General features: G+C 33.0%; 1 long non-coding RNA gene across 1 annotated transcript; it reads right to left on the minus strand.

Annotated features, from left to right (window-relative positions):
- Positions 1-1233: 1233 nt before the first annotated feature.
- Positions 1234-10831, minus strand: LOC143237915 (uncharacterized). The gene is made up of 5 exons (XR_013020328.1): positions 10629-10831; positions 6402-6498; positions 5699-5868; positions 4405-4501; positions 1234-1439 (listed from the first exon to the last, which is right to left on the minus strand). It is a non-coding gene; the product is annotated as an uncharacterized LOC143237915 (long non-coding RNA).
- Between the last annotated feature and the right edge of the window lie 438 nt (positions 10832-11269).

An 11269-nucleotide genomic window follows, 5' to 3' on the forward strand; every position in this document is an offset into this window, starting at 1 on the left:
ATAGTTACAATATCACGGATACTGTAATATCATGTTTTGTCAAAACCTCCCAAAATGTGTTAAGTTTAAAGTTACAGGAAGCATTAGTATGTATTGAAACTTTAATTAAATGAAAAATTAAGATTATACACGTTTAATAAAAGCAAAAAATGTTTTTAAGGAGGAAAATTACTTGGACTTGCTCTTTATTTACGATTACCAACATCTGATTGTCTGTATAGTCAAACTATTCAGTTTTACTTTAGACAGGATAAAAAAGGGCATTCTCCTGATGTAATTAATCTCTTATATTCTGCAAGCAAGAAACTGGTAGGTTTAGAAATAATAATAATGTACTAATCTTGCTTGAGTGTGTTATACAAACAGTTTTGGGTCCTCAAAATGCGTTAAGGTCCATGCAGCCATGACCGTTCACGATCTACCTGACAAGTAGCTCTGAAGTGCAGTTTCTATTGTAAAAAACTCCATCATAAGTTGTCATATTAAAAGCACCTCACCATGCTTGATTTCAGAGTTATTGTATGTACGAGAACTACGATTTCCCAGAAGACCATTCTTTATTGTGTTATGTATTATTGTTTGGGGAACATTGACAGATTTTTCATTGACCTTAGTGTTTGTGGGTTTTTGCCAATTACAGAAAGTTTTGTTGTTGTTTGACTGAATTTTTGTGCAGAGCAAAAATAGCATTATCTGTGCTAGTCATTCCTAATTTTACAGTGAAAGACTAGATGGAAGACAGCTGGTCATTTCTGCCCTCCATAAATTGTTTGGTTATTATTTTATCAATGAAGGATAAATGGACCATCACATTATAACATACCCACACCTAGGAAGACAAGTATGTTTGTAGAACAGATATTAGACCTCTTGACCTGCAGATTGTAATTACCATAATCACCAGGCCACGATAAGCCATTACAGAAGGTAACACTGCTGGGATATGTTTTATTGTAGGTCTTTATGTACATGTCTTAACTTCAAGTTGATACACATACTACCAATTTTTTTTAATAATGTCTTTAAAATACAAAAGTTTTCCCCACGCTGGAAATTCAAAATATCCCCTCTGAACATCTTTATGATGTTTACATGTGAATATTTTACCCCAGAATTGTTCAATATTCAGTGACATCACATTATACACAAAACATGAATTATTTTCAAAACGTATTTTTTACACATTCCAATCCACCTAGAATACATGTAATTTGTTGATGCTATGAGATTGAGTTGTATTTGTAAAAATCGTTTGAATATAATGTACTCAAACCTCTGTATACACAAAGAAAAACAATAAAGATGTTTAAATATCGATCTTAACTCTTTCTGTTCTTGCCTGTTTTCAATAATTTGATTGCTGACATTTTTGAAGAAGTCAATAATTTCTTTGCTAATAAATCTGATCCCGAAAAATTAAGCTAATTTCGGGTTGATAACTATTAGAAAAAGGAAATACAGAAAATCGAAACATTTTAATGTAATTAAAACTAATAGAGACACGCAACACATTAATTTTTACTTAAAAAACGTAACCATATGCTTAACACGACATTTTAAAAGTAAAGAAAGTTTAAAGGAAATCTAATCAAAACTAGTATTTACTTTATCTAATTTATATAAAAAATATTCAATAATGTAATTATGCACATCACTAGGAGGAAATTTATTAAATTATTCATAGTGGTACAGAGAATTATGTTGTAGAGAAAACATAAAAATTATAAAAGCAGATAAAGGTAACGCTATAGTAATAATGAACACGAATTAATACATCCAAAAAATGAAGAATCTCCTATCAGACACGAACAAATTCAAACCAATACACACAAATCTAACAAAGACACACGAAACGCAGCTAAACAAAATACCACTAAAAATGAAAAAAAGCCAACACAATTTCATAAACACTTCATTCCGACTCACGCACACCACAAATATACGGCATCCTCAAACCTCATAAACCAGATTGTCCATTACGACCAATAATGACCACATATGAATCATTTAATTACAATCTTGGTAAATACACAGCATGGGCATTCTCCAAATATGTAACATCAGCCAACTTATTCATCAAAGACGCTTTTAATTTCAAGTCTAATCTGAATCAACTTAATCAGAAAGCCTTAATGGCCAGTTTCGATGTTATGTCCCTCTTTACAGAAGTTCGAACCACTGAAGCCTGCAAGATAGCCTTAGAACTCTATATCCAAGACCCTAACCCATCTATAGACATTCCCAGTAGCCAATTAGCAACCATCATAGAATTCACCACGATAAAGACAAACTTCATGTTCAACAACCAAAACTATATACAAACAAATGGCCTAAGCATGGGCAACCCAGTATCACCAGTTCTTGCCAATATTTTTATGACACAAGTTGAAACACAAGCAATTAACACAGCATTACATCCATCACTATACTGGTACAGATGTGGAGATGACACGGTTGCGGGATTCAGATCCACAGAACACACACTTAATTTTTTCAATCACATTAACTCTATGCATCCCAACATTAATTTCGCATGTGAACAGGAAGAAAGCAATCAAATATCATTTCTTAACCTCAAAATTACAAGAATCGATACACAATTTAAAACAGAAATCCACCAAAAAATCACCCATACTGGACTATACATTCCTTGGGACTCAGCGCATGAAACAAAAAATAAACTCAACACACTAAAAAAACAAATAAGCACAGCCATAAAACTATGCTTACCAGATAAAATTAACTATGAATTAGACAAAATAAAACATTACTTCATCAACATCAATAAGTTTCCTCCACAAACCGTGGAAAACATTATACGCACACACCTAGACAGAAAGCAAAATCAACCAACAAAAGTAAATATATCTCACGAATCAAAAATTCACGAAACCATACACTGCTGTATACCATATATTCCCGACATCAGCAGAAAAATAACCAACATTTGGCAAAAACTAGTAGCAAAATATCTATTTTTTTATCTCAATATTTTACGAAAATAAAATTCTTTATTTTCTATAGATGTGAAATAAGAGCTATAGAAGACAATTTCTTACGTCCTAGAAGTTGCGTAAATGTGATGTCTCGGTTGAACAGTGTTCGTGCGAAAGTAACCAAAGGGTTATCAGGGTTTTTATACGAATAATGAGGTGGATGAGAAAGAATCTCGATTCCCAATTCATACCGTTTTTGGAGCGTCATCCTAGACAGATTTCATAACTCCGATTTTGTTGATCTTCATTCAGCTCATACAGAACCCACTTATCTACCTTTTGTCTTTCCAATCACACTCAGGTGGTTGGCAGTAGTTAATTTGCTTGTACCTTGCTTTTTCTGCATTCTCACATATTGTTCTGCCAGGGTCTGTCTCAACTGCTTTCCTCAATGTGTTTTCGTCTAATGATAGCTTCCTTCCACGACCTTCGTCGTCTTCAAGACATTCACTTCCACGTCTAAACTTTTGGAACCAACGCTGAACTGTACGTTCAATAACACAAATATGGCTAAATGCCTGATTGATATTCCGTCTAGCTTCAGTAGCTTTTCGTCCCAGTTTGAATTCGTAAAGAAAAATCAGACGAAATTCATTTCTGTCCATGTTGCCTTGGGGTTGCGAAACTTACTCTGTGTAGAGTTAAAACAGCAGATAATTAAGACACCTTGTAAGCGACAAACGTTGGATTAAACCAACCAACCAACGATTAGTTACTCAATATTCAGCTTCTAAATGTCATCGTGAGAATTCCGACATTTATTTCTGGACAACCTAATATTTCAAATAGAAGAATTTACATAAGTAGGTACAAAATTTATTAGGTGTTGTGTGAAATCGCTTTGATTACGATTTGTTTAGTGTCAGCATTAGGCATGACTTGGGTGACACTTTTTGGGTTACAAACTGACATCAAACTCACACATCTAGTAAAAACTAGTTACGCAGATCGTTTTAAAAATCAAAGTCTTAGAAATGGAATTTTTATTTAAGTGAATAAATCTGTAAAGAAATCAATTATTAAATCTATTCTGCATATAAACTGTAAACTTATGTTAAAAAAAGCATGGATTAAAAACAAACCACTTTAGACATATGACGTAAAATAAGTTAAAATTTTACTACGTAAAGGAAAGTGTCACGTAATTTATGAACAGATATGACTAAATTTCACGAGTTGATGTTTTAAATGAAACGAGTTACGGTTAAGTTTTCAACGACCGGATTAGAGCCGCTTTTATTTAACATTAATATCTGAAGACAAGTTTAAGTTCTGCCACTAGAGGTGCTACCATAAGGAGAAAGGTAAGAAAACAGAGGAGCCAGGTAACTGGTTGAGAAATCATATTTTAGGTGCTACAATAAATGGTTGTTTTTTTGTAAAGATGGGAAATAAAATATTTACTTACTCGGCGATCGATGAAAGCATGAAAATCCTTGATCATAATCAACTTTATAAGGTCTGGATCTCTCATCACTAACACTGGGTTTGTTCCTTCGAATTTCCTTGAACACATATTTCAAGACTGTTGATTATAATCACTTACATAATAAAACTAGTGAAAAAGTAATTCAGTTTTCTTATAAAATCTATTTTTGTTTGTCGAAACGTATGGAAAATTTCAGATGTTCGGCTCATATTTTAAAAGTTAAAATACGTTACTTATTTGTAAACAAATTAATATAACAGTCTATATCTGTCAGTATTTATTAATGACCAAAATGAATGAACGAACTCAATTAACCTTCTGCCTTATCACGAGTCTCGAATGAAACTTAAGTCAAATATATCAAATAAAAGATGTCACAATCTTACTTCAATTTAATCTACGTTTTGTGTATACACGATTTTTAAGTTAAGGTTACATTGGAGACGTCCTGTGACGATCACGAAATATAAAGTTTATTTTTACAGGTGGTGCAACTGTCCATCGCTGCACTCTTGATTAATAAGTTATTACCATCAATTTTATGTTGTGTGTGTGTATGTGTAATTTAAGGGTTAGTACAGATGAAGAAACATCAAGCACTTATTGAGAGTATGCAAAGTAAATACAAGCTTCACAAATTAAGCAGGTATACAAGATGGTTATTTTTCATATTTCTTAAAAAAACAATTTGATACAAAACACTGACAGAACTGGAATTATTATCTTTTTTTTCACTTTTCGTGTATACATATATATACGTTTTTGAAATAAAACTGTGTTCAGTTGGGTTCTGTTGCTCAGCGTTACGTCTGAAGATCATTATATAAAAAACAGGGTTTCAGTACCTGTTGTGAGCACAGCACATCTAACACGTTTTGTAACTTTATGCTTAAACAAACATACAGTTAGATGGTTTATAATTTTATTATACAAGTTGTTTAAAACACCGGAACGTCACATATAAATTGTTAAATTGAAAATATAATTACTGCGCATGATCAGTGTCGCTACACAATGGGTGTAATAACACTCACTTGAGTACAATGGGCAACGATCTTTTTTTTTTTTTTTGGAAAGGGTCTTGGGCGTATTGGAGCCAATAGCAACAAAATTATACAATTACGGAACTTGATTTTATAATGCATATTGACAATTGAAATATCTGCCGTACCAAACTTTTTATACACATATACCTGATTACAATTAAAAGGACTGCATTTGATATATAAACAAGTTTTATTAACTAATACGAGCATCTTTATTTAACACTAACCTGACACAGTAACTAATGTAGGCATTCTTCTTTAAACACGAAATATTGGAATAAAATATTCACGTTCTGTAAAACACCATGTTTCACTGCTACCAAATGAATTAAACTGAACTATACCCATAAATATTTCCATATTTATTGTATCTTTCTTCCTCTACTTCATGAACAGGCTAGAGGGGAGAAAAATATTCATGTTGTTAAACACTTGAAGTTTGAGTTTTTCGAAGAATGAAAACAAAAAAATTAGCATGTAACAACTGCTTAACTAAAATCAAATATACGTTTATCCGTCAAATAATTAACTTGCCAGTTTGGTTGAATTTTATTTTATTTTTGGTTGTGTTGTTTACTTTTATTAAGCTCTGATACAGGGTGTTCGGAAAGTCACTGTGCACTAACATATTTAATAACAAACATGTTTCAATATAGAATACAGGAGGTAAACATATATGACAATTATAAACATAAACAACGTTGAAAGTGATCCCCGTTGACATCAATACAGGCCTGGATCCTTCTTATTTTCTTTCTAATCACCGCTATTAGTTGCTGACTTGAAGGAGACTGAATAAAATATGAATACAAATCTGCACAGTGACTTTCCGAACACCTTGTAGATAAAAGTTCAAGTATGGCTGAAGAAACGACAATTGTAAAAACTCACATTTTATCTTTATACCAAATGATAATGTAATATGACTACCTTGCTTAAGTTATACAGAAGACTTTCGTATGGATATCTGTTTTCGATCTCTTTTGTTTCCATTCTTTTCCAAAGGCCAACATTCCTTGTGAAATACCTAGGGAGTTACATTAGCAACGTTATTAAGGATGCCTCTCGTATCAAACGTATCCATTTGCTGCACACAACGCAAGGATTTAAACAGTAACTAATGATACCTTGTACAATGTTATAATGTTCTATAATAAATTATTTATTTAAAAAATATTAGAAGCTTTGTGTAAATAGTGTTCAGTTGTAATAAATTTACGAACCCACACTAGAAACGTGTCACAAGGTTACAATCAAATGGCGTTCGTTTCCTTTCGATGATCAGAGTTTACACACATTGTGGAGTAAAAACAAAAATACGTTGTAAACATCTCTAAACACAACTTTATCACAACAAATAATTATTAAAACAACTGATCATTTCGATGAATTTGTTACTTATTTTTACGATTCGCACAAAGACATACAAGAGCTATTTACGAAAGTTTTTCATAAATAGAACGTGCACAGCCAACAGCACACTACGCCAACTCGTGGCAACACGTAATGGTTTTTCCATTATTCAAGAGAACCTATCTCTTGACCATAGTAGATGAATCTAACAAAAAGGTATAAAAACAACAAATAAAATCAGTTATTTTATTCAAACGCAAATTAAACGGTATTTTGATATTGTAAGTTTTTTTTTTCTTATCATTTAGTGCATGACCAAACAGATCAGATTACACGATAACATGACTACAGTACCAATTGTGACTATTAGATCAGTAACAAGACCGAGCTAGAAATCAGGAAGAATCTCAGAGTTACAAAAACCACATTCACACTGAAGCTAACCAATCAGAAAGTAGACACTGAAATGTGGACAACTCCGTTCTGTATGTTGATTGCAAAAGCTTACAAAAGGTCAATCAAGGAACGCGAGAAGTTGACCACTCAAATAAACTGGTTCAGTAACCAAGCTCTACAACACCACACCTTGAAGTTTTCACACGAGTTCATGCGGAATTCGGATGTTTTAAATCAGATCTTGAAAAGATAAAAACTCACTGTCCTAGAACAAGGTATATACGTGTAGTATTTTTTTACGAGTATTAATTGTAAGAACTAACGATAAATGGAGTGTCCCACATTGTATCGGTGTTGCGACACAGTATGAAATATAAACCAGTACGTTTTACTTGAGAGAGAGAGGGAAAATAAAAGAAAAAAACGACTTTCTGTTTCCGCATAACTATGCGCGGCTGCCCACTCAACTTATGCAAATACATAACACGTGTGTTCGACCTACTTGATTAAACCATACTTCCGTGTTTCTCCGATAATAAGAACTACCCATAAAATAAGACCTAGTGTGATTTTTGGGGATAGTTTTAATATAAGCCCTACCCTTAAAATAAGCCCTAGTTAAGAGTGGCAGGAAGAGGAAAGAAATATAAAAAAAAATAATTTATTAATTAGTTTAATAATTAGTTAATTAGTTTGTTTAAGTATTAATCAGTTAGTTTCATACTTTAATAATAGTTTATTTTAAATGGTTAGTTTAATAGTTTTACTTTGTAACTTCATTTTTTTAATATATCAAAATAAGACATCTCCCGAAAATAAGCCCTAGTGTCATATTTTGGAGTGAAAATTAATATAAGCCCTGTCTTATTTTCGGAGAAACACGGTATTAAACAAATTAACCGAGTTAGCGACGAGCTTGTGCAGGACTTAGGGTTAAATTTGGTTCGTTTAAAATTGTACATAAAAAACTGGCTAGATAATCTTTAACGTCATAACTGAACGGAATAAATCAATGTAAACAGTTATGAGCAGAGACTGGAACAGGAGAACACGTTTATTAAAAGAAACAAAATTTTTCAGAATACCTTTTTATCATTATTAAAAATAAAAATAACTCTTAATAAAATGATTTGTTCAGCTGGAAGCTTAAGGGTTAATGACGCTAAAATTCTGGGTTCTTTCCTCCCCATTGGACAAAGTGCAGATAGCATATTATGTAGATTTGCTGTAAAACAATACCATTGGAAATAAAAAATGACTTTTTTCTATTCACTTTGTCTGAAAAAACTTACTGTTTTTTCAATAAAGGTTTCTCCGAAAAAAATAATAACGACATTATATACAAAACAGATGTGAAGGACAGCAATAGAGATTAGAAATAAAATGTTCAACCACACGCACATATTGGTTTCTTACGGAATAACAGTAGGTGTCATTTTTCTCTCTAATGATGTTTTATTAAACTCCCATCGTTTACTGCGTGTATTATATCCACTAAAAACAATTTGAGAAAGAAAATCCGAACGAACGTAATATAAAAAATAAAGCACGAAAGCATTCAATTTTTATCTCTCTCTTTCGTAAACGCTCGACAAATCTAATCTCAGCACTTTAGTTTCCATCTACAGGCTTATTTGTGAATATTTAAGATGTAATTAAAAGTTATAATTTCTACTGTTTCTCGTGTTCAGACACCAGTTGTCTCAAACTCGGTAATGTTTTGTCAAACAAGATCACAAGTTCTTCGTCAGTGTAGACGCACAATAAATAAATTCCTATCGTCGAGTGCGAGTGGTTAGCCCCGTTGTTATCAGTGTCGGGAGTACTCAAATAAAAAATTAAGTCGGTACAATTACAGTTGCGTTCATGGATTTAATTTTCTTTGGTATGAACATTCTAGAGGCAATTGATACTATTAGAATTGTGTCACCGGTTGGACAGCGGTAAGTCAGGACTTAAATTTAAAATTCAGGGTTCGATCCCCTTCAGTGTACCCAGCTGATAGCTCGATGCAGAGTTGCTCTAAAAACAAAATTTATCAAAGAAATGATTTGCCATGTATTATTAATAATATGAAAGAAAAGCTTGAAGGTTTGGGGCTCAGGTACACTGGCAGCCAGTTATAGGTAACCCTACAAATGTGGTACTAAGTACACTGACAATTAGTTAAGTATAAACCAGTATTCACATTGAGAAAATAAAGTACAGAGTAAAGTTTGAAATAGAGAGAGAAAACTCATGTAAACAAACATGTGACATCTTCATTCACCAAACTGCACTCACATATTACGAAATTGGCGAACTTTTCTTTCAGTTGATTTTAACTCTGGATGGAGAAGATTTACAGTAGTTGTTTTGAAACAGCAGAACAAAGGATCACGACATACACATTTTAAAATCAGCTGGAGGGTCTTGACGTAGAATACCATAACTCAAAGCTACGTATTTCAACAAGTATTCCGAAACGTGTAGGGAGGAGAGCCCCTATCTAAAACTCGTACCAATTTACAAAGCTAACTGTCCCACTCTTTAAAATGGGTTTATTCAAACTGAGGTTTGATGTTCATGTTTCCAGAAACTAATGAAATTGTTTTATAAATATTAATAGAAACAAAACTTATACAACAAGCTACATATCTCGACACATTATACAGGATTCTTAAGTAAGCAGTAATGTAAATAATGTTGGACTTATTTTCCAATCAGTAATAAATTTACATTTTAAATACACACATATTCACATATTAGATAGATCTTATATTTTACTGACTTTCGAACTTTAGATCACGTGTTGGTACTCTGTCATATGAGAGGATCAGGCTTCAGGTTTGCAGCCCGTAGTGGCTCAGCGTTAGATTTGGGGCTTATTATGTTAAAAATGAAGTTATTATACCAGGTTTGAGAAGATTATGGATAGCCTATTGTGTAGTTTTACACTTAAAAACCCATAAGAAATAAAAGCTTTGTCACAATACCTAATACTGTCTTAATCTGTATGTTCACATACAGACTATAAATAATAAGTATTGCACCAGTATATAGGGTTAGGCTTACCTGCATAAACAAGAATGGAATAATTTTACGTTTTTATTTATTTACTCTTTACTATGGAAATCAGCTTGGACGTTTTGATGAACTTCAATCGTCTGGCTGGTGTGTAGAAGTGAGGAGGTGCACACAGTCAAGAACAACTTCAAGGAAGTTTAATCTTATTAAATAGCACATAACATCCAGCTGTCGAACGTATCAGTCGCTGTTGATCGTTATTTGTTTAATGAGGCATAGATTAATAGATATCCATAGTAACAATAGTGTAACACAAATAATTTAATTAAAACCTCTGAAAGTTTGTGTGTATATAAGAATCACAATAAGAAACATACTCAAGGTAACATGACAGTTACTCACAGATGTACAGCTTAGAGAGCTGCAATAATGTTCACCAGCCAGTTGGAGACAAACAGAATCCCTTGTATCTCCATGCCTCAAGAATCTCCAATGTGTAGTTCTGTCTAACTGACTCGTTCTATACCTGTGAAACTATACCTACATGTATATATAATACCAAAAAAAAATTGTTTATAAGAAAACTCAATTGATGACATACATGAAACGACATACACGTCGTTTTATACACTGCGCAGGAAGGAAATGTTTATGTATCTGATGGGAAATAAAACAAATCGTGGTTTTGTACATTGTTACAGGAAATAGTACCACAAAGAGAAAAAGTAGTTCAGACAGAAATGGAAATAATTTATTTGTTTTGAATTTCTCTCCAAGCTACCCGAGGGCTGTATGCGCTAGCCGTCCCTAAATTAGCAATGTAAGACTAAAGGAAAGCAAGATAGTAATCACCACACACCGCCAACTCTTGGGCTACTCTTTTACCAAAGAATAGTGGGATTGACCGTCACATTATAATGCCTCCATGCCTGAAAGGGCGAGCATGTTTGATGTGTCGGGGATTCAAACCCGCGACCTTCGTATTACGAATCAAGCGCCCTAACCATCATGTCATGACAGGCATTTTCAGTGATGAAACATCG

Source organism: Tachypleus tridentatus, chromosome 13 (assembly GCF_004210375.1).
Source record: "Tachypleus tridentatus isolate NWPU-2018 chromosome 13, ASM421037v1, whole genome shotgun sequence".
NCBI classification, from domain to species: Eukaryota; Metazoa; Arthropoda; class Merostomata; order Xiphosura; family Limulidae; genus Tachypleus; species Tachypleus tridentatus.